This window comes from Triturus cristatus, chromosome 1_1 (genome assembly GCF_964204655.1).
Source record: "Triturus cristatus chromosome 1_1, aTriCri1.1, whole genome shotgun sequence".
Lineage (NCBI taxonomy): Eukaryota > Metazoa > Chordata > Amphibia > Caudata > Salamandridae > Triturus > Triturus cristatus.
This window is the reverse complement of record NC_140579.1, coordinates 676905243-676927095: the sequence shown is the minus strand read 5'-3', so window position 1 is coordinate 676927095 and position 21853 is coordinate 676905243. Positions and strand designations below refer to the sequence as shown.

General features: G+C 41.5%; 1 protein-coding gene and 1 long non-coding RNA gene across 11 annotated transcripts in view; one reads left to right on the top strand and one right to left on the bottom strand.

Annotated features, from left to right (window-relative positions):
* LOC146870867 (SWI/SNF-related matrix-associated actin-dependent regulator of chromatin subfamily D member 2-like) overlaps nt 1–21853 on the bottom strand; it is a 1426174-nt gene that overhangs the window by 775312 nt on the left and 629009 nt on the right. The window lies entirely within an intron of this gene.
* On the top strand, nt 13739–16476 carry LOC146870869 (uncharacterized). Of its 2 annotated transcripts, none has more exons than XR_014979788.1 (5): nt 13739–13834; nt 13934–13997; nt 14096–14158; nt 14292–14361; nt 14686–16476. It is a non-coding gene; the product is annotated as an uncharacterized LOC146870869 (long non-coding RNA). The 2 variants fall into 2 exon arrangements; XR_014979789.1 differs by having other exon boundaries at nt 14451–16476.

Below are 21853 nucleotides of genomic sequence, written 5' to 3'. Positions count from 1 at the left end.
TCTACAGGCTGTATAACACCAGTGGACAACAATTTATCTATCTCTTTTTGTACAGCATCTTGGATACAAATGGGAATGCGTCTAACTTTTGCCACAACTGGTACTGCACCCTGTTTCAACTTAATATGGTGATTGTACCCCTTTAAACACCCCAAGGTGTCACTGAACAATTCACCAAACGCTCTCACAAACTTGTTTTCGTCACCCTCAATAGATTGTACCTGAACAGATGGATGTGCATTAGGATTGAGAATGACACCCAAACGAGCTTGATGACTCCAGCTCAACAAATTATCACCCCTCTCAGCAACATAAATCCTAGCATCAGTGAACCTACCATTGTACTCAATGCAGTCATCAAAATAACCTAATAACTTAATTGGCAACCCACCATAACCCGTAGGTTTAATATTAGGTTTGGACAGTTTCTTCCTTCCTTGAAAATTCTTCATAAAAAGATCCTTTGAGAGAAACGTGATGTGAGAGCATGAATCAAATTTCATTTTGACTCTAACATCCCCCACCAAAACCCACTCAGAGGGATGTTCCACCTCACTCTCACTAACTTGAAAACTGACTTCCTTTATTTCTGATCTTGAATCTCTCCTATTCCTCATCCTACAATTTTTCCCAAAATGTCCTCTTTTTCCACATACATTGCAAGTAACCCTATTAGCAGGACACTCACTTGCATTAGCCATGTGTCCAAACCTTCCACATCTGTAGCAATTTCCCTGAAAAGTTGTTGCAAACCTCCTATTCCCTTGTGTCTTTCCTGCGTTTTTTTCTATTACAACACCTTTCTCGCAGACACCCTCATAATTTTTTTCCCTCTCATCTTTTTGTATGGCTCGACACTCCACTTCTTGTGCTTTTACACTGATCTTGTCTTCTTTATGTTCTTTACTTAGTTCTCCAACACACTTTAACATATGCTCTACCCTTTTTGCAATACTAATAACCTCATCCAACGGTGGCTCCTCCTTTAGCCAGAGTTCTTCCCTCACTTTATCACTGCAACACCTCAGCACAAACTGATCTCTAATCCTTTCCTCTACCAACGCCCCAAATTTACAACTTGAAGCCAACTTCCGCAAAGCCGTAATATATTCTTCCACACTCTCCTCTTTTCTTTGCTCCCGCAAACCAAAATGGTACCTTTCCATAATAGTACTAATCTTTGGCAAGTAATGTAAATCTAGTTGTCTTGCACATATTTCATATTCATTCAACCCCCTCTGATCATTTTGCGACAAAGGAGGTAGATTTTCCAACACCTCTTGTCCTTCGCCCCCTAAACAATGTAACAAAAGTGCCTGCTTCCTTTCACCACTCAAATTCGTTCCACACACCCTGGCATAATTTTCAAAAATCTTTTTCCATTTCTTCCACTTAATAACCGGTTCTCCTGGATCTGACAAGAAAAACGGCGGCGCTGTAACATTCTGCATACTCACAAGAGGTGTAAATCACTACTTCCCCACAGCCCAACTAGTTGCTAAAAGTGCTTAAAGTCCAAAAGATGTGTCAGTCACCATATGTCCCAGCACGATACCGCTATATCAAACACGTTTGTTGATGGTGGGTTTGTCACCGCAGATGACCTTTTCAGTTTAATTCAATTTACAACGCTCAAATACTTGTATTCCACAAGTGTAATCAAGTTTCAAAAGAAACGTTTATTCCCCTGACCACCAACCAATATAGTGATCCTTATCCAGTCTCCGTCCAATTCTCAACTTCCAATAGACCGTCGATGATCTTCTTCGATGTCCTCCAACACTTGTGCTGCAAAAAAGAATAAAAAAAAAATATATATATATATATGAAAAAATTCCTTCTTCCTCATCTAAGATGGCCGCCACAAAACATTTGGTCTATTTTCTTCAGGCAGTTGGGCTTGCTTTCTCTTTGAGCAATCTCGGATCGTTTTCCTCACTCAAAATGGCCGCAACCAAACTCTTCCTCATCTAAGATGGCCGCCACGAAACATTTGGTCCATTTTCTTCAGGCAGTTGGGCTTGCTTCCTCTTTGAGCAATCTCGGATCGTTTTCCTCACTCAAAATGGCCGCAACCAAACATCCGGTCTATTTTCTTTAGTTAGTCTGGCTTGTTCTTCTCCTTTCACCACACTCAAGATGGCCGCCAACCTTTCCCACAGCCTTCAGTCCTTTTTCAATTGCTCACTGACCTTCAGACGTCGTGAAGCATACAGAGACCACTTTGATCCTCAGTACCTGCTCAAACAGCTTTCCACAAGGCTCTTACAACCGCAATTTCCCACTTTTCACTGCTTGAACATGCTTCAAAACGCTGGATCCTCATCCAGCACGTCTCTGTAAGTTATCACCTTTTTTTTTCTGAAATAATCCAAGCTCTTCCTTCTTTGTTGCTGTTGAGGCTGTTCCTTCCTCTGGGTTCTTTTCTCCGCCCAAACGTCGCCAGTGTAATAAAGTAAATCCACACCAGATGAAGATATGTGGTAAGAGGTATTTATTACAGCCTCAACCAACAGCCAGCATATCAACTGTCATCATAGAACCCTCACATGACAGAACCTCAGAACAAGCTGGTTCCATGCCTAGTGTTCTGGCATGGAGCCATGTTACATCATTACAGTCCTCTCCTATGATATTGTCAGTTTTTAAAATGTGCCAATTTTTCTTAAGCATTCTTTTCAGAAAATTGGCTTCCGCAGAATACGTTGTAATCATTCTGAATTTTCCTTCATGGGAGTCGTCAGATTCTCGTCTCTCTCTCTTCTTATCTTTTAGCAAGTGCTGTCTAGGGATCCCCCTGACCTTTTCCAGTGTTTTATCCAATTGGGCCTGTCCATAACCCCTTATGCGGAATCTAGATATACAATCTCTTGCCGCTGCTTCAAAGTCACACACTCTGGAACTGTTCCGTTTCAATCTCAGGAGCTCTCCATATGGGATGCTTTGGATTAATTTGGGAGGATGATTACTGGTTGCAAAAAGAATAGAATTGCCCGCTGTGCTTTTGCGGTAAAGAGCAGTTTCTAGCTTGCCTTCTGATACAAACACTTTCAAGTCCAGATAGTCCACTGCCACTGGACTTACTGTACCCGAAAAGTGCAGATTAAGATCGTTATTATTGAGATTTTCTATGTAGCCTCTAGCTGACTCGGTCGTGCCCTCCCAAACGATAAATAGGTCATCGATGTATCGATACCATGCTTTCACCTGACCCTTGATGTTGTCCTTTTCATAGGTTCTGGGCACCTGCTCCTCCCACCAGCCTACAAATAAGTTGGCATAGCTGGGGGCGAAGCAGGTGCCCATCGCCGTCCCTTAGATCTGTTTGAAGTACTGATCCTCAAAAACAAAAATATTATTGGAAAGGCAAAAGCTTGTGAATTCCATTAGCATAGAGTTATGTTCTGCAAATCGTAATTGCCTTTTGTTAAGGTAAAATTGGACAGCTTTCATACCATCTTCATGCTTTATACATGTGTACAAACTGGTGATATCCAATACCATCAGTTTGTATCTGGATTCCCAAATTAGACTACTGATCTTACTCAGAAAATCTTTGGTATCTTTCACATATGATTTTAGTTGTAACACAAATGGGAACAAAAAATAGTCAATGAACATAGACATATGTTCTGTTAGGCTGCCCTGAGAGGATACTATTGGTCTGCCCGGTGGTCTCTCATTATCCTTATGAATTTTCGGAATATGATAAAATGTTGCCACCACAGGAATAGTACTCCTTAAAAATAAATGTTCTTCCGTTCCCAACATCAATCTGTCATACCATTTTCTGATCAGAGTCTCGTAACTACATACACTTGCTTGGTAGATCTCCTGAGTAGATTTTACATAGTATTTACTGTCCGACAACTGTCTCAGAGCTTCTCCGCAGTATTGTTCCCTGGTTTGTAGCACTACGTTTCCGCCTTTATCAGAAGGCTTAATTATGATCGATGTATCTCGTAGTAAACCATCAAGAGCTTGCTTCTCCTCTTTGGTCAAATTGTCACGGGGATACGCCACCCGTGAGTGCTTTCATTTCTTTATTCAACAAAGAAATTCTGGGGCGCTAATAATTTGCGGCAGGCACCGCCGCATTTACAGCACCCGACCGCGAGTGACTCTGACCTGGTGCAATGGGAGCAGTAATTTACAAAACCGAGAAGCACCGCCGCATGCTTGCAAAGTAAGGATATAAGGGACTGACTGGGCGGATCTAACTTCCTGACAAGTGGGGAAGAGTTGCGAGTTACGTTCAGCCCAGTCGGCCAAGCGACAAGAAATCACAGTTGCAGACATAGCAGTCAGCGGCAGGTCGAGGGTTCCGTGACACGGGTGAATTTCCAGGATTACTCACTGAACTGAGCAGTAACATCATGTTCAGTGAATCGGCACGTCGTGAAGCGGCGAAAGATATGTTTAAAACGCAAAGGGGGACTGAAAGAGCCACTACAGTCGAATCATTGCAACCTACCAGCAGTCTTCACAACATTCTAATTAAATTAGAAAGACTGTATGAACATGAGACAAGAAAGTGGTGGGAAGCCACTTCTCTGCAGAATTATGTGGATGCAAACAGAGTTCCCAGGGGCCTTAGAGTTTACACGGTCCCATCGTACGAAAACCCTGATCCCAATTTACTGTCAGAATGGGCAGACCACACTGCGAGGTACTGCCAGGGCACTCTAGACATTCTGGTCAAGTATGCTTGGAGTGACAGGGAGAAGGCACTAGTAGAGATCAAGGATCTGGAAGAATTATTAACCAAAGAGGAAGATAAGAACAAAGTTGATGAATTATTGGGACAGATGAAAGTACGACTGTTGAAATATGAAAACAAGATCAAGTTAAGAAAACAAGAGAAATTTGAGCGTGACGAGAACGACTATTTACAAGGCAGAGTACTTACATTTGCGCGTAAATTTGATGGCCCAAGGAAAGAACTAACGCAAAGAACAACACAAACAGCAAGTTTACGAGTGGAAACCTCTGAATCTGACCTAACGGAGAATGAATCAGGTGATGAACGTACTAGGCCAACATTGGAAGGGGTTAGCAGGTCGACTCCTTTTCACGACGAGTTCCAAATAATAAGGCAATCATGGCTGCGGGGTGGGAAAAACAAACCACCCGAACATCCATCCGGAGAACACGTCGATCAGGGTGGGGCCGGAAGAGGCAGAGGAAAAACACCCTCCTGGATGTCACGCAAGAAGAGGAATTACAAACGCCAATAAAGGACACCAACCTAACAGTTGTCAATCTCACTCCTAAACGATTATCGGCCAATGAAATTAAAGTACTCACCTTGGGACTAACATTCTGCCCAACCAGTAAACTAGAGTTTACACAAACAAGGATCGATTTGTATAATTTTATACGCAAATTGAAGCTACACAAGTACTTTAAATTGAGACCTACATCAGAGAAAACTACAACGGTAGGAGAAAGAATGACCACAACAGATATACTCACCTGCAATGACCTGTCAGGAGTTGAACTCCTGCATAATTTACATACTGAAGCATCCACCCAACCGAATATCATGGAGGACATGGCTCAGAGGGCAATAGCTGTGGGCATCGAACAAGAATTGGAAGTAAGTCCTTTTAAATTAAAATCCACGGTTGTACCACAAATGCCCTTTGACACCATAGACGCATTCTCTGATGCGATGGTCAGTGATTTATTAAAATTCAGATGTAGTAATCAGAGGCGCAATTCCCCGTGACAATTTGACCAAAGAGGAGAAGCAAGCTCTTGATGGTTTACTACGAGATACATCGATCATAATTAAGCCTTCTGATAAAGGCGGAAACGTAGTGCTACAAACCAGGGAACAATACTGCGGAGAAGCTCTGAGACAGTTGTCGGACAGTAAATACTATGTAAAATCTACTCGGGAGATCTACCAAGCAAGTGTATGTAGTTACGAGACTCTGATCAGAAAATGGTATGACAGATTGATGTTGGGAACGGAAGAACATTTATTTTTAAGGAGTACTATTCCTGTGGTGGCAACATTTTATCATATTCCGAAAATTCATAAGGATAATGAGAGACCACCGGGCAGACCAATAGTATCCTCTCAGGGCAGCCTAACAGAACATATGTCTATGTTCATTGACTATTTTTTGTTCCCATTTGTGTTACAACTAAAATCATATGTGAAAGATACCAAAGATTTTCTGAGTAAGATCAGTAGTCTAATTTGGGAATCCAGATACAAACTGATGGTATTGGATATCACCAGTTTGTACACATGTATAAAGCATGAAGATGGTATGAAAGCTGTCCAATTTTACCTTAACAAAAGGCAATTACGATTTGCAGAACATAACTCTATGCTAATGGAATTCACAAGCTTTTGCCTTTCCAATAATATTTTTGTTTTTGAGGATCAGTACTTCAAACAGATCTCAGGGAAGGCGATGGGCACCTGCTTCGCCCCCATCTATGCCAACTTATTTGTAGGCTGGCGGGAGGAGCAGGTGCCCAGAACCTATGAAAAGGACAACATCAAGGGTCAGGTGAAAGCATGGTATCGATACATCGATGACCTATTTATCGTTTGGGAGGGCACGACTGAGTCAGCTAGAGGCTACATAGAAAATCTCAATAATAACGATCTTAATCTGCACTTTTCGGGTACAGTAAGTCCAGTGGCAGTGGACTATCTGGACTTGAAAGTGTTTGTATCAGAAGGCAAGCTAGAAACTGTTCTTTACCGCAAAAGCACAGCGGGCAATTCTATTCTTTTTGCAACCAGTAATCATCCTCCCAAATTAATCCAAAGCATCCCATATGGAGAGCTCCTGAGATTGAAACGGAACAGTTCCAGAGTGTGTGACTTTGAAGCAGCAGCAAGAGATTGTATATCTAGATTCCGCATAAGGGGTTATGGACAGGCCCAATTGGATAAAACACTGGAAAAGGTCAGGGGGATCCCTAGACAGCACTTGCTAAAAGATAAGAAGAGAGAGAGACGAGAGTCTGACGACTCCCATGAAGGAAAATTCAGAATGATTACAACGTATTCTGCGGAAGCCAATTTTCTGAAAAGAATGCTTAAGAAAAATTGGCACATTTTAAAAACTGACAATATCATAGGAGAGGACATTCCAAACCATCCAATGGTAACCTTCAAGAAGGCCAGGTCACTGAAGGATAGTCTAGTCAGTAGCCATCTAGTAAAGGAACCTCCATTGCAGGGGACTTTGAAAAACATGCAGGGTTTTTTTCCGTGTGGGAAGTGCAAGGCTTGCTCCAATAGCAAGAGAGTTTTAACATACACAGTGCCTAATATAAACTTAAAAAGACCAATTAATAAGTTTTTAACTTGTAGCACTTCTTATGCAGTCTATTGCCTTGTTTGTCCGTGCGGCCTATTTTATATTGGCAGCACCATTCACCCTTTAAAAATTCGAATACTTGAACACAGGAGGGCAATAGCAAAATGTGATGCATCATATCCTGTAGCAAGGCACAACGATGAAAAACATTCTAAGAGTAAAAACATTTTACAATTTTTTGGCCTTGATCACGTCCCAGAGAATATTAGAGGAGGTGACCGCCTTAAGAAATTACGGAGGTTAGAATCACGCTACATTATTGATTTGCAAACCAAGTTTCCCTTTGGCCTGAATAGTAATGAAGAATTATCCGTTCATTTGGGAACTTAGGAAGTCAGTCTGGTAATGTAGGTAATGATGAATTCATGAATAAGATTGTGTATTAATGCAAAATGACTGTTATGTGAGCACTTTTCTTCTTTTTCCCCCTTTATATATGTGTAAACTGGACACGTTTTGGACTGCTAGCCGATACACGGCATGATTGATGGAGATAAATTGACTTGACGCCATGGGCATTATGAGTAATATATATTAGGGTACTTATGGCATCAACCTTGATGCAAACGGTGAACATTTTATTTAATGTGCTTACCGTCTTAATTTGTTTGAGTTTGTTCGGTTAATGAATCGATAACTTTAAACAATGTGTACCATACTACTCTGGCCTACAGATTCTCTGGGTAGTATTGTGTGTATATATATATATACGAAATTGTTATGTTACAAAATGGCGTCACTAAACTCTGTAACATTCACGCTGTCCTCTGTCGATGTTTATGTTTAGGACACATAGTGATGTTTAAATAATGGCGTCTTACGGTGTGCCGATAACACCGAAGAAGGCAGTTCGCCGAAACGTGTCTGTTCTGGGAATAAAAGACCCGTGGATACGCCACCCGTGAGTGCTTTCATTTCTTTATTCAACAAAGAAATTCTGGAGCGCTAATAATTTGCGGCAGGCACCGCCGCATTTACAGCACCCGACCTCGAGTGACTCGGACCTGGTGCAATGGGAGCAGTAATATATATATATATATATAGACAAAATTGTAAATAATTCATTAAAACTGCTGCACAAACTATACAATATATTCCATAAAACATACTTTAATTCAGGCAAGGGCAGATTTATTGGCTTTGCAAATGCTTGTGTGTAATTCAAATCTCCAGAGTAATCGAAGACTTGCTTTTTGCGTTCTATGATCCTCTTGAAATCAGTAAATTGTTGTGGATGTGAGGGACGGAACCCTCTCTGCAGCATCACACCCAAGCTTTTTGCCTTCACCCCTCCTGTTTTCTGAACCCGTTTTTAGGTCTCGCCTAGCGATGCAGCGCATGCGCTGCACGCTCCTGGTGAGAACTATTGTCGTCGCTTTAGCTTGAGAAGCAAGGGTGGAAGCTCCACCCATGCTTCCTATTGGCGCGCCTTCAAAATCCGTGCTTTTTATTGGGAGGGAAGCATGTTTGGTTCCCTCCCTGTCTTTGTTCGGCGTGCCTGCCCGGACAGGACATGTGCACGTGCCCGGATAGCAGATATGCACGCGTATGCTGTGCGAGCACGGCGTGCTGCTCAGTTGCATTATGCAGAGTTCCCCGGCCATCTCTTGCAATTACAGCATCTTAGCAGAACACACGCACGGCGCGCTTTCACAGACTCGCCAGGGCTTCGTTAATTACGTGTGATATGTATCAGTTTCACTTTCTTATTTAGCTGGCGTTGTTTTCAAATATGTCACACATGCCGTGCAGCACTTTACTACTTTCTTTACTGTGTGGGAGGTAAGCCGCCTCAGCCCCTCACGAGCCGGTGCTAGGGGTCTGCCTGCCGGGTGCTGTTTGTTCTGCCTCAGGGCATTTAATGGTGTCTTTTGATCCCCGCTTTGTCTGAGGGCTTGTGCTGTGTTGGCTGAGCTTTGCTCACAGAGTTTTTTTTATTACTATCTCCGGACTGCAGACGGGGGGTCTCCGCTTTCCTGGAGGAACCGGTCACTTTTCTCCACTGCGCCGCTGATTTCTGACGCGCTGCGGACAATCACGGCGTCCACGCCCTTGAACTGAGGCACCTCACCGGGACTGAGCCTGAGTGGAGAAGCAGAGTGAGAGACTGCAGATTTCAATCGTTTTTCAGTTTGCTGCTTTGCTTGCTGTTGTTCTCTTTCCCTTTTTACTTGTTTCTTCTTTTCTTCATCTGCCCGCGCCCCTTTCTCTCCTTGCCTCGCAGCTTCTTTTATTTTTTATTTTTTGCTTCTGACGCTCCTTCAAATTCCACATCTCCTTGCAAAATGTTTTCCCTTTCCATGCCATCTGCGTATCTCAACTCATCCATTGTCACTTTGTCTTCATTTCCTTTCCTCTCGTTTGCCTCCTCCCCCATGTCTGTCACCCATTCCCCCCTCTTCCTTCCTCCTCTTCCCTATCGTCTTCCTCCCGACTCCTTCCTCCACCTATCTAAACTCTTTCTTCCGTAGCTGCCTAGATTCCAGCTTGCTTGTGTCACATTTCAAATGTGCTTATATGTGAAATTTCATTGCTTTATGTGTGACACTGTGAGTAACAGTTTATCGCAAGTCCGGCTGTGCCTGTGTTGCCAATTTCAGAATAACCTGGGCAACCTAGAAACAGTGAAGTGGTTGGGAATGTAGCTGGGTACATCGTTGTTTCCGGCGCAAACTACATAACATGTTGGGTGTTGCATGCGCACTAGGCTAACTTAAGAAAATATACAAAGACCAGGCTGACTACAGTGCCATTTTACAAGGGTACAGCTGTCTCTATCAATCACTGGTATCACCAGTTGCTGAGTTCTGCCATACGTAGCCGCACTAAAGAACAAGCATTTGCAATGCAGTAGTTCCCACATTTACGAAAGTTAGAGCTATTGGCATTATAAATGACAATGCCTTTTATTTAGGTTTTGATTATTAAAATATAAATAAAAGCCATTGTCATTTACAAAGCCAATAGCTTAAACTCCCGTAAATGCAAGACCTATTGCATTGCAAATGCTTGTTATTTTTGGGGGGACTCTAGCACTGGTAAGCAGTGGTAAAGTGTGCAAAGTGCTTGTGAAGTCCCCCTAGAACATGGTACAGTTGGCTTACACCTAATTGGTACATTTAATTTACTTCTAAGTTCCTTGTACATGGTACAACTTGTACCCAGGGCCTGTAAATAAAATGCTAATAGTGGGCATCAGCACTCATTGAGCCATCCACTAAAAGTAGCTTTTCAAAAAATGTCTCGGGCCTGCACCTGCAGTCTGTAGGCAGTTTTGAACTGCCAATTTGGCCTGGCAAAATATACCTTTTGAAAGGTATCCTTTATAATACATGTAAGCCACCCCTAAAGTTGGACCTAAACAGCCCACAGAGCAGGGTAAAGTGTATTTAGAAAAGTAGGACACAGGTTTCATTTAAGTTTTACATGTCCAGGTAGTGAAAACCTCCTAAATTCGTTTTTCACTATTGTAAGGTCTACCTACCACATAGGACAACATTGAGGGGTTAACTTATTACATTTAATATGAGCTTAACCTTTGATTGAGATTAGTTAGAAATGTCATGTTTGGACTCAAATGAACTGTAATTTGAAATCCTCTTTAATGGTAAAGTTGGATTTTAGATTGCAATTTTGAAAATGCCCCTTTTACAAAGCTTTGTACAACAAGATGTTTGGGTGTGTGACTCAGATTAGTAACATTTAGGCACAAACCACTTTGACAACTAAAGTGGTTAGGTGTTTTTATTACACCTTGATGATTCAATTACTCTTTAGCATACACGTTCAACATTTATATCATGACAAAACCAAGAAGAACAATCAATAAATAAATTGTATCACAACATGAATGGTAACAGCACTGGGGTATCTGCTTTTATCCTTTCTCTTTCCCTCTGGCACAAGTCCCTCGTCGGCCTGTTGTACTGGCCACGGAAGACTGTTTTCAACATTTGTCACTCTCAAGACGATCAGATAAGGGTGGCCTTAATGCTATAGGCAATGTCATTATGTAGTACTGGCACCTTTTTCTCTCCCTCTCTTTTCAGTTGGTTGCACTCCTCTCTCTCCGCGGGCGACTAAGCAACGTGGGGAGATATATAGGTCTGATGATCGAAAAGGCGTTAAGAGAGATAGCCACTTGATGAAACGTTTGTGTGTTGTAATGCACCATAATATGATCTGCAATAGTCTGAGTAGGTTACCCGCAACAGTATTGACGCAAAAATGCAATATGTACTTGGAAACAATTATCTTTTTTTTTTTCTGACGCTTTGTTATGCTATGTACCATGAGCAAATGGGAAGTTTTTTTAAAAGACCAATAAAGATATTTAAACAAAAAAAATGAATGGTAACAGCACATTTGACATTAGACAATTACAAAACCAATTAAATGACAACACATGAAAATACAAAAGAATGACCAGTCCTTCAATTATAAAAGAAAAAATGTTGGCACAGGTTATTTACAAATCTCAAATCAGGCAACCTGCCAACGAAAGCTAGTAATACGATTGCAACAGGCAAATTGCCCTGTTTGCACACTGTGTTACTCTGTGGCTCAAGTGGGGATTGCGACTAGCTCGGTCGGGTCAACACATTTCGGAACCCCTCCTTTCTTTAGGGTTTTCCTCAGGGCCAGGACTAGGTCGAGCACTAAAACATATATGAAAATACGGAAAAGTATATCAGATTTATGTCCCAAAAGTTTAACAACCCTACTTGCCTTGTTTCCAATAGAGGGTGTGTCCTTACCATTCAAAAGTATAAGGTGAGCATGGTGATGGTGACCAATTAATGGTACTTAAGACCGCTTTGTATAACGGAAGTTTCTGGAAAGGTAGAGAAGAATTGAAAACTTTAACAAGCCGTGAGACATACAGCTTATATTTTGGATGCACTCTGTTAAAACACAACAAATTACTTGAAAAGCACTGTAAACAAGCGTAACAACATTTACGTGTCGACACAGTCTTGTGTCCGGTAAATTATCAACATTTGGCTTGCCTCATGTGTGGTTGATAGAGATGCCATCGGGTATGTGTAACTTCTTTGGCAGCGGAGACCTACATGATAAATTAAAGTATCAGATCCACTACTGAGCATAATGGCGAATGAAGCAAGCATCGCGTAAAAGAATGGTGACCATGGTTCAGAAATTATGTTGCACAGTGGCATCGGTACATCGATGATGTGTGTTGCATTTGGACAGGTACTGAAAATGACCTTCTCATGTTCCATCTATGGCTAAATGACAGGAATCCTGATATTCAATTCAGTCTGGCACACACCACAACGAACCTAAAATTTCTGGACGATGAGGTACGACCCACTGAGACAGGCCTCATAAAACATTGAACACCATACCTACCGACAAGAACATAGCACTACACTTTAAGAGCTGTCATCCTAAAAGCCTTAAGGACAACTTGCCCTACGGTCAGCTTTTGCGTGTGCGACGTAACTGCACACGCAAGGAAGATTATGAGATTCATTCCCAAGTATTGACCGACAAACTGAGGGACAAAGGGGACCCATCCAAACTTCTTAAACATTCATGCAAACGTACGTGGTTCACGCCACGTGAATTACTGCTGGAGAAGAAAACCAAAAAACCAATGACACGTTTAGAGTGCGTCTTCAAATTCTGTCCTTACACCAACTCTTTCAAAAAAATCATCCGCCAAAATTGGCACTTGATAAAAGATGTAGACAAAGACCTTCAAATACCACTTTTTGCATTAAAAAAGAACGCCAGTATTGGCCAACACATTATTCAGGCATCAGACGAACCCCAGAAGATACGCCCCTTCCTGAACCTTCAACCCATTTTAGGACACCATAAATGTGGGAATTGCCAAGCATGCAATTCAACTATGGAAGGTACAGAATTCACCAATGGATCTGAAAGATGGAAACATAATGAATTTTCCACCTGCAAGAAAAAGAACGTGGTCTATGCGATCATTTGCCCCTGCCCATTGATTTATATAGGCAAGACATCATAAGAAATCAGGCAGCCAATATCTCAGCACCACTCCAGGATTAAGAACAAAGTACCCAATGCACCTCTTGTTGCGCATTTTCAAGAATTACAGCACCCGGAGAAAGATTTTTGCTGGACCGTCCTTAGTATGATTAAACCCAATCACCGAGTGGGTGACCCGGAAAGAACATTGCTTCAAAGAGAAGCCTATCTAATTATGAAATTCAAACACTGCTTCGATGGGTCTGAACGAGATGTCCGAGATAAACAGACTCTAAAAACCCTCATGAGCATCTTCACAACTTCAGCCTATGAAGTCACAACGTCATACAACGTTGATCAAAACTTCAAATACCAGCATGCAATGCACCCTGACGTCAGCAAAATCTACAAGTCAGGTCTAATGGGGACCGTTTCACGCTTCTGCATTTTTGAGATGCCAGAGACTTAAAGGCTGCGAGGGACGCTGTTACTATCGAAGCTTCTGAATTCAGGCAAGTCCGCAGCATGCGCTTGCTTTTAAACCAGAGACCACTGTAACAATGCCCTGACATATATATGCTGACACAACAACCATTACTATTCCGAAACAGGATTCGCCCCATCGGAACATGAATCGACCCGCTACGTGCTTTTAACAGTGCCCCGGATTGAAAAGTGAGTCTCGACAACAAAGCTTTCTTGCCTATATTGCCGACACGACATGCTGTTACCAACCTAAGCGTTCACACGTTTTCATATATTGTATCACATAGGTTGTCCAACATAGAACGAGTCACCAACAGCCTCCCTTGTCCTGAAGCGCCTGAAAACAGATAGTGAGTAACGGCTATTAATTTGTCTTAGAGCAACGTTAGCTGATTCACCAATTGACACAGTATTCGGCACTGATAAAGTAACGCGTTGCTCGTACATAAGCGCTGACACAATGTTAAACGTTGTATTACACAGGTCGGTCGAAATAGTACGCATCATGAACAACTTCACTCCTTCAGAGGTGTCCGAAACCTAAAGACAACAAGTGAGTGTTGGTCACCATTCTTTTACGTGATGCTTTCTTCATTCGCCATTATGCTCAGTAGGGATCTGATACTTTAATTTATCATGTAGGTCTCCTCTGCCAAAGAAATTACACACGCCCGATGTCGTCTCTTTCAGCCACACATGAGGCAAATCAAACGTTGATAATTTACCGGACACAAGACTGTGTTGACACGTAAATGTTGTTGCGCTGTGTTTACGGCGCTTTTTAAGTCATTTGTTGCGTTTTAACAGAGTGCATCCAAAATATAAGCTGTATGTCTCCCGGCTTGTTAAAGTTTTCAATTCTTCTCTACCTTTCCAGAAACTTCGGTTAAACAAAGCAGTCTTAAGTACCATTAATTGGTCACCATCACCGTGCTCACCTTATACTTTTGAATGGCAAGGACACACCCTCTATTGGAAACAAGGCAAGTAGGGTTGTTATACTTTTGGGACATAAATCTGATATACTTTTGCGTATTTTCATATATGTTTTAGTGCTCAACCTAGTTCTGGTCCTGTGGAGAACCCTAAAGAAAAGAAGGGATCCGAAACGCGTCGACCCGACCCAGCTAGTCACACTCCCCAGTTGAGCCACAGAGTAACACAGTGTGCAAACAGGGCAATTTGCCTGTTGTAATCGTATTATACATGTCTAGCTGTCATTGGCAGGTTGCAGTTTTGAGATTTGTAAATAACCTGTGCCGCCATCGTTTCGTGAAGGACTGGTCATTCTTTTGTATTTTCATGTGTTGTCATTTAATTGGTTTTGTAATTGTCTAATGTTAAATGTGCTGTTGCCATTCATGTTGTGTCCAATTTCTTTATCGATTGTTCTTCTTGGTTTTGACATGATATAAATGTTGAACATGTATTCTATAGAGTAATTGAATCATGAAGGTGTAATATAAACACAAAACCATGTTAGTTGTCAAAGTGGTCGGTGCCTAAATGTTACTAATCTGAGTCACACACCCAAACATCTTGTTGTACAAAACTATTACTGAGGCCTAGTTTGGGTGTGGTATCAGGCCCAACCCCGTTTTTGTTTAAAAAAAACCTTTTAAAAAGCTAGCATTTTCCTGCCCTAAACTTTCTGAGGCCTTCACAGTGAACAATAGCACTTGGTTGGGAGAGGGCCATCTTGCCAGGATAGGAGGGTCGGACCTTTTCCCTGCCCCACTTAGTTTTCAAAGGGCTGCCTCCAGCACATTCGCAAAGGAACTTGACACCAGCTTTGGAGCCTGGGCAGGGGGAGAGAGGGGAAGGAAGGAACTTTTCAGAACTAGATGTGGGGGCAGACTAGAAGTTTCTCCCACTTCAAAGGATGGCACCCGGTATAAATATTGGGCCTCCTGACACACGCATCAGTACATTGATGAGCCTGTGGACGTTGCAGAGGACTGTCCTGCTTCTTGAGGCCTGCCTTGTTCCCCAGAGGACAGTTCTGCTGCTTGAGGCCTGCCTTGTTCTTCATAGGACCGCCCTGCTGCTACTAAATGACTGCCTTGCTGCTGGAGGCCTTTTTGTTCCCCAGAGGACTGCCCTGCTGCCTGCCTTATTCTTCAGAAGCCTGCCATGTGTTGAATGAGGCCTGCCTTGTTCTTCAGAGGCCTGCCCTGCTGCTTGAAGGCTGCCCTGCTCTCTTGGAAGGAAGACTTGACCTGCTCCCTTCATCCCAGGGTAACCTGAGGGACTCCAAGGGTCAGTTGGCTGACCTTCTGTTCTAAGCTATTGGGATGCACGAAGTTCCAGGGCCTCCCTGCAATTCCCTAGCTGACCTGCTGCAACTAGCTCTGCCTGGACCTAGAACTGGGCTATCTGGACCTGCATGAGCCCTGCTGGCCTCTGCAGGTGTGAGTTCCCGATCCCCAAGGGTGAATCCCCAGGTCCTGGACTATTTTCCAGATGGACTTATCTGGTCCCTGTAACCATCATGGTTGGCCTGAACTTGTCCTTGAACTAGCGTGACCAGACACCAATAGTTAGCGTATTCTGCTTCTGTGTGCTATTTTTACTTACACCTTTAAAACTGCATATCTTCGGTTCTACTGATTGGATTTTTGTAGTTTTGGTCACATTTTATTTATTAAATGTTACTTTATTTTCTAAATTGGTGTGGAATATCTCTTGTGTTCTGTTTTTACTTTATTACTTCATGTGCTGCATAAATTCTTATCACAGTGCCTCTAAATTAAGCTTCTAAGTTAAGCCTGACTATTTTGGTGCCAAACTACCGGAGGGTCAAGCACAAGTTAATTTAGGGACTTTTGTGGTTCAGCCTGACAAGGAAAAGGTGGTTGTTTCTTCAGAAGGGTTTTCATCCCCCTCAATCAAAAACCCAATAACAGGATTTATTTGGGACTGGAAGTGTAGAGGTTTACGTAGAAAGACTTAACACCAACTCTCGCTGTCAATAGCAAATGAGAAGTAAGGCTGCATATGCTATGGGCTGTCTGGTGGCAACATTCTTAGAAATTCCAATGTCTGTGATAAGCAGTGGCATTTGCACATGGTACACTCCAATGTGTACCATGCTACTTTTCCATCTATATAATCGCTACAGTGGTTTCAGGGAAGAATTTTTACATAAAGAATTGACTTTAACCACATAAAAAAATTCTGATAAAGTACAAATAAAGGTGTCCACCGACAGAGCTTATTTGAAAAAATCTTTGTATTATTACAATAACAAAAAGAATTGGAAAGAATACAGACATATAACATGGTGCTCATGGGATTACACATAATAAACATATAAAGACACAAAATACAGTGTATCCAAACAAACACAATGGCACAGGAATGATAAACAGTGTGTCTACTAAATCTCAGGATCAATAATGCAGTGACTGCATCCTCTTTAGTTGCCAAAGAAAACGTCAATGGCGTTTCGACCTTCTCACTCAAATGGTCATCATCAGGACACAAGAAAAATATTTTTGAAAGCAACCATCAGAAAATGTGTAATTCAAGTAATAACATCTGTAAATGTCTGGGTACCTATGCTCATAATACAGAAGAAAGGAAAAAGTCCAACCTAGGGCTGAAAAGAGGTAAAAAGGTGAAGCAAGTAGATTCAAGTCACCAACCAAATGAATCTGCCACAATCAGAAGTCAAACAAATTGTTTGTATAAAAAAATCTAGAATAGAGCCCATCAAAAATACTGACATGCTTAAGAAAAGCAAAGGAAACTTCCACCTCATGTGTTTACTATTCTGATACAGCATGCTCTAAAATTTAAAACGAGCAACCTACTGATGAGTGAATTAATCACATCAGAGAATCCAACAATTCAGCCGAAGAAAGAGCCTTGCCAAAATAAATTACAGCTATGAAAAATACAGGCGTCTATAAGTATTTAGTATAGCTACAGAAAGGGCAGACAATTATGTGCCATTCCAACTGGTCACAATTACTCACCAAAAACCAAAGGAAATGATGGACGGAGTGTTGAACATTGCAAGCACTCACCCCCAGTCAACTGATCTGGGTTTAATCCATCACCGTTCTTTAGCCCACTCTGCCACCCCAGTTCAGACATGACCATATGCAAATCAGTCTGACCCTGTGCCTCATGGGAACAGTCCAGCCCGAACTGCCAAGCCATGTCTTCCCTGGACCGGAAACAAGCTTCCTAGGACCGGTTGCTGGCATTTCAGCCGTCTTCAGCCAGGCTTGCTTGAATACAGTGGCAAAGTGAGCAAGGGACTCACGTCTGAGCATACCCTGCCAACTTATGGCGAACAAAGCAAAAACCAAAGGAAATGATGGACGGAGTGTTGAACATTGCAAGCACTCACCCCCAGTCAACTGATCTGGGTTTAATCCATCACCGTTCTTTAGCCCACTCTGCCACCCCAGTTCAGACATGGCCATATGCAAATCAGTCTGACCCTGTGCCTCATGGGAACAGTCCAGCCCGAACTGCCAAGCCATGTCTTCCCTGGACCGGAAACAAGCTTCCTAGGACCGGTTTCTGGCATTTCAGCCGTCTTCAGCCAGGCTTGCTTGAATCCAGTGGCAAAGTGAGCAAGGGACTCACGTCTGAGCATACCCTGCCAACTTATGGCGAACAAAGCAAAAACCAAAGGAAATGATGGACGGAGTGGTGAACATTGCAAGCACTCACCCCCAGTCAACTGATCTGGGTTTAATCCATCACCGTTCTTTAGCCCACTCTGCCACCCCAGTTCAGACATGTCTGAACTGGGGTGGCAGAGTGGGCTAAAGAATGGTGATGGATCAAACCCAGATCTGTTGACTGGGTGTGAGTGTTTGATTGGTTCTGATGCTCCGTCCATCACCACCCCCTTTTGTACTGCTTTGTTCGCCATAAGTTGGCAGGGTATGCTCAGACGTGAGTCCCTTGCTCACTTTGCCACTGGATTCAAGCAAGCCTGGCTGAAGACGGCTGAAATGCCAGAAACCGGTCCTAGGAAGCTTGTTTCCGGTCCAGGGAAGACATGGCTTGGCAGTTCGGGCTGGACTGTTCCCATGAGGCACAGGGTCAGACTGATTTGCGTATGGCCATGTCTGAACTGGGGTGGCAGAGTGGGCTAAAGAATGGTGATGGATCAAACCCAGATCTGTTGACTGGGTGTGAGTGTTTGATTGGTTCTGATGCTCCGTCCATCACCACCCCCTTTTGTACACACTTACTCACCAACAATTTCATAGGTCGAATCAGGAAAATCAAATGAATTTGTAAGGTGAAGATTTCTAACTGGATAGCGTCGGAAGGAACATATCTGATAAATCACAGTGATTCACAATGGAAATTCATTGAAAAGAAACAGAAAGGCAATTTCCAAATCAATTGTGATGTCAACCGCTTGCAAAACAACTTATAAATAGTTTTGAAAGAAGCTGAAGCTGCTTATAATGGAGACTAGCCGTACCTGGAAAAGGGAAGATGTATATGCCCTAAGGTGTCCCTGTAATTTGATTTCTATAAGATAGACCGATCAAAAAGCCAAATCACGGCTCATGCAACACAAGAATCGTATTTGATGCAAGAATCTAAATGCACCTTTAATATCACACTTCATGGAATATAATCACACATCAGATGATATAAGCTGGCAAATCATTGCACACATGAACAAAACCATCTAGAGGGGGTAACATTCGGATTATGTTAAACCGAGCCGAATGTTCTTGGATTCTGAAATGTGACAGTATAAATAAAGGCTTTGATACCAGTAGTCCTGCATTAAAATGTTTTTCATCTTGAATTTGTTACCTCACGGAAAAACAATGGGTTGTGTTAAATGGTGATGCCTTTAAGTTATGTCTATCCATATAATGTTCCTTTGCTGCAATTATCCATACTTGTGCAAAGATGCTGTATGCAAACTGTATTAATTATGTTCATTTTTGTGTACTGTTTACCTATGGATGTACTACTGAATCCAACCAAGGGCTGCCCTTTCCTTTTCTGTTTCTATTCACTGTTCAAATTTGCTATCATTATTTTGTTTCACGAAATAGTCTTCGGATAATTGATGGAGCTCTTTTTATAGTTCTAGTAGGAACATGCATATCAGCGCGAATTATTTCTAGTGACTGATTGCTATTTGCTAAGAATTTATAATTTTCTCAGCATCTTTTAGAAATTAAATCTTTATGACCTCTTATTTAATTTTGTCCTAATGATGCTAAAAAAAAATCACTGCGGCTGCAGTAAATTATTGGCACCGTACTATATAATTTATGTACTAGTAGATTTATGAATTTCTATGCTCACAAGAAGCATTTTACAAAGACGCATGCGTGTTAGGCGGCGTCACCAGTATTATAATTATTTTCTTTGGACAAATCTTATATTTGACCAATATTTCTTTGCCGGGCACATATATAATTATTTCTCTGGCCCACAGCTTGTATTTTCAAATCAGTCCTATATTGATATGCAGGGACTCTTTCTTATGCACGCGATATCTAGCGATGCTAATGTCTTGTAAAGTGGAATTCCTTTTCCAATTGGCCTTTTTTTGCATTTTGAAACTAATTGGTGTAAGTAACTGAATGAACTTGAAACTATGTCTCCCTCAATTTTTCTTCGATTGTATATGATTCAACTAACACTTATGATATGATTAGTTTTTTGTTTATGCCATTGTGGAGAAGTGCTTCTGAAAATGCAGTTCGTCACTCTCCTTTCTGGGTAATTTAAAATATTTTATTACGAATAATCTATTTTTAATGATCCCAATAGTCCTTTTTCTGTATTTTAAAACAGTTAGTAATTAAATGAACTTGAAACTATATTTCTACCTTTAAAGTGTATATGATTTAATCAATACTCATGGCATGACTAGTCTGTGCTGTAGAGGAGCAGTGTGTCTTAAAACACAGTTCCGCACACCTTGCTTCGGCTTGGACGGAGAGTAGCGCGAACTGTCATGGACGTCTTTCCCTTTTCCAGGTACGGCTAGTCTCCGTAACAAGTAGCTTTATCTTCCTTCAAAACTATTTATAGGTTGTTTTGCGAGCGGTTGACATCGCAATTGATTTGCAAATTACTTTTCTGTTTCTTTCCAGTGAATTTCCATGTGAATCACTATGATTTATCAAATATGCTCCTTCGGACGCAGTCCGTTTAGAAATCATTACTTTACAAAATAATATGATTTTCCTGATTTGACCTATGAAATGGTTTGTGAGTACGTGTGACCGGTTGAAATGGCTCATCATTGACTGGCCTTTCTGTAGATATACTAAATACTTATAGATTCCATTCTTTTTCAGAGTAGTAATTTATTTTGGCAAGGCTCTTCCTTCGGCTGAATTGTTGGATTCTCTGACGTGATTAATTCACTTATCAGTAGGTTGCTCATTTTAAAATTTAGAGCATGCCTTATTTTATTATGATACACATTCTGGCTTTCTGTATAGAAAACACATGAGGTTGAAGTTTCCTTTGCTTTTCTAAAGCAAGTCAGTATTTTTGATGGACTCTATTATATTTGTTATAATTTGTTTTCGTTTATAACATTTGATTGCTACACATTCATTTGGTTGGTGACTTGAATCTATTTGCTTCACCTTTTTACCTATTTTTAGCCCTGGGTATGCTTTTTCCTTTCTTTTTTAATATGATGATAGGTACCCCACCACTTACAGATGTTATTACTTGAATTACAGATTTCTGATGGTTGCTTTCAAAATATTTTTCTTGTGTCCTGATGATGACTGTTTGAGTGACAAGGTCGAAACACCGTCAACGTTCCCTTTGGCAACTAAAGAGGATGCTGTCACTGCATTTTTGATCTCGTGATTTAGTAGACACTTTTGTTTATCATTCCTCTGCCATTGTGTTTGTTTGTAAACACTGTATTTTGAGTCTTTATATGTTTATCATGTATAACTCCATGAGAACCATTTTATATGTCTGTATTATTTCTGATTCTTTTTATGTTTTCTAATAAGTTATTCTAATAAAATGAAGTTGCTTTCTAGAACACTCTGTGGGTACCTTCGATT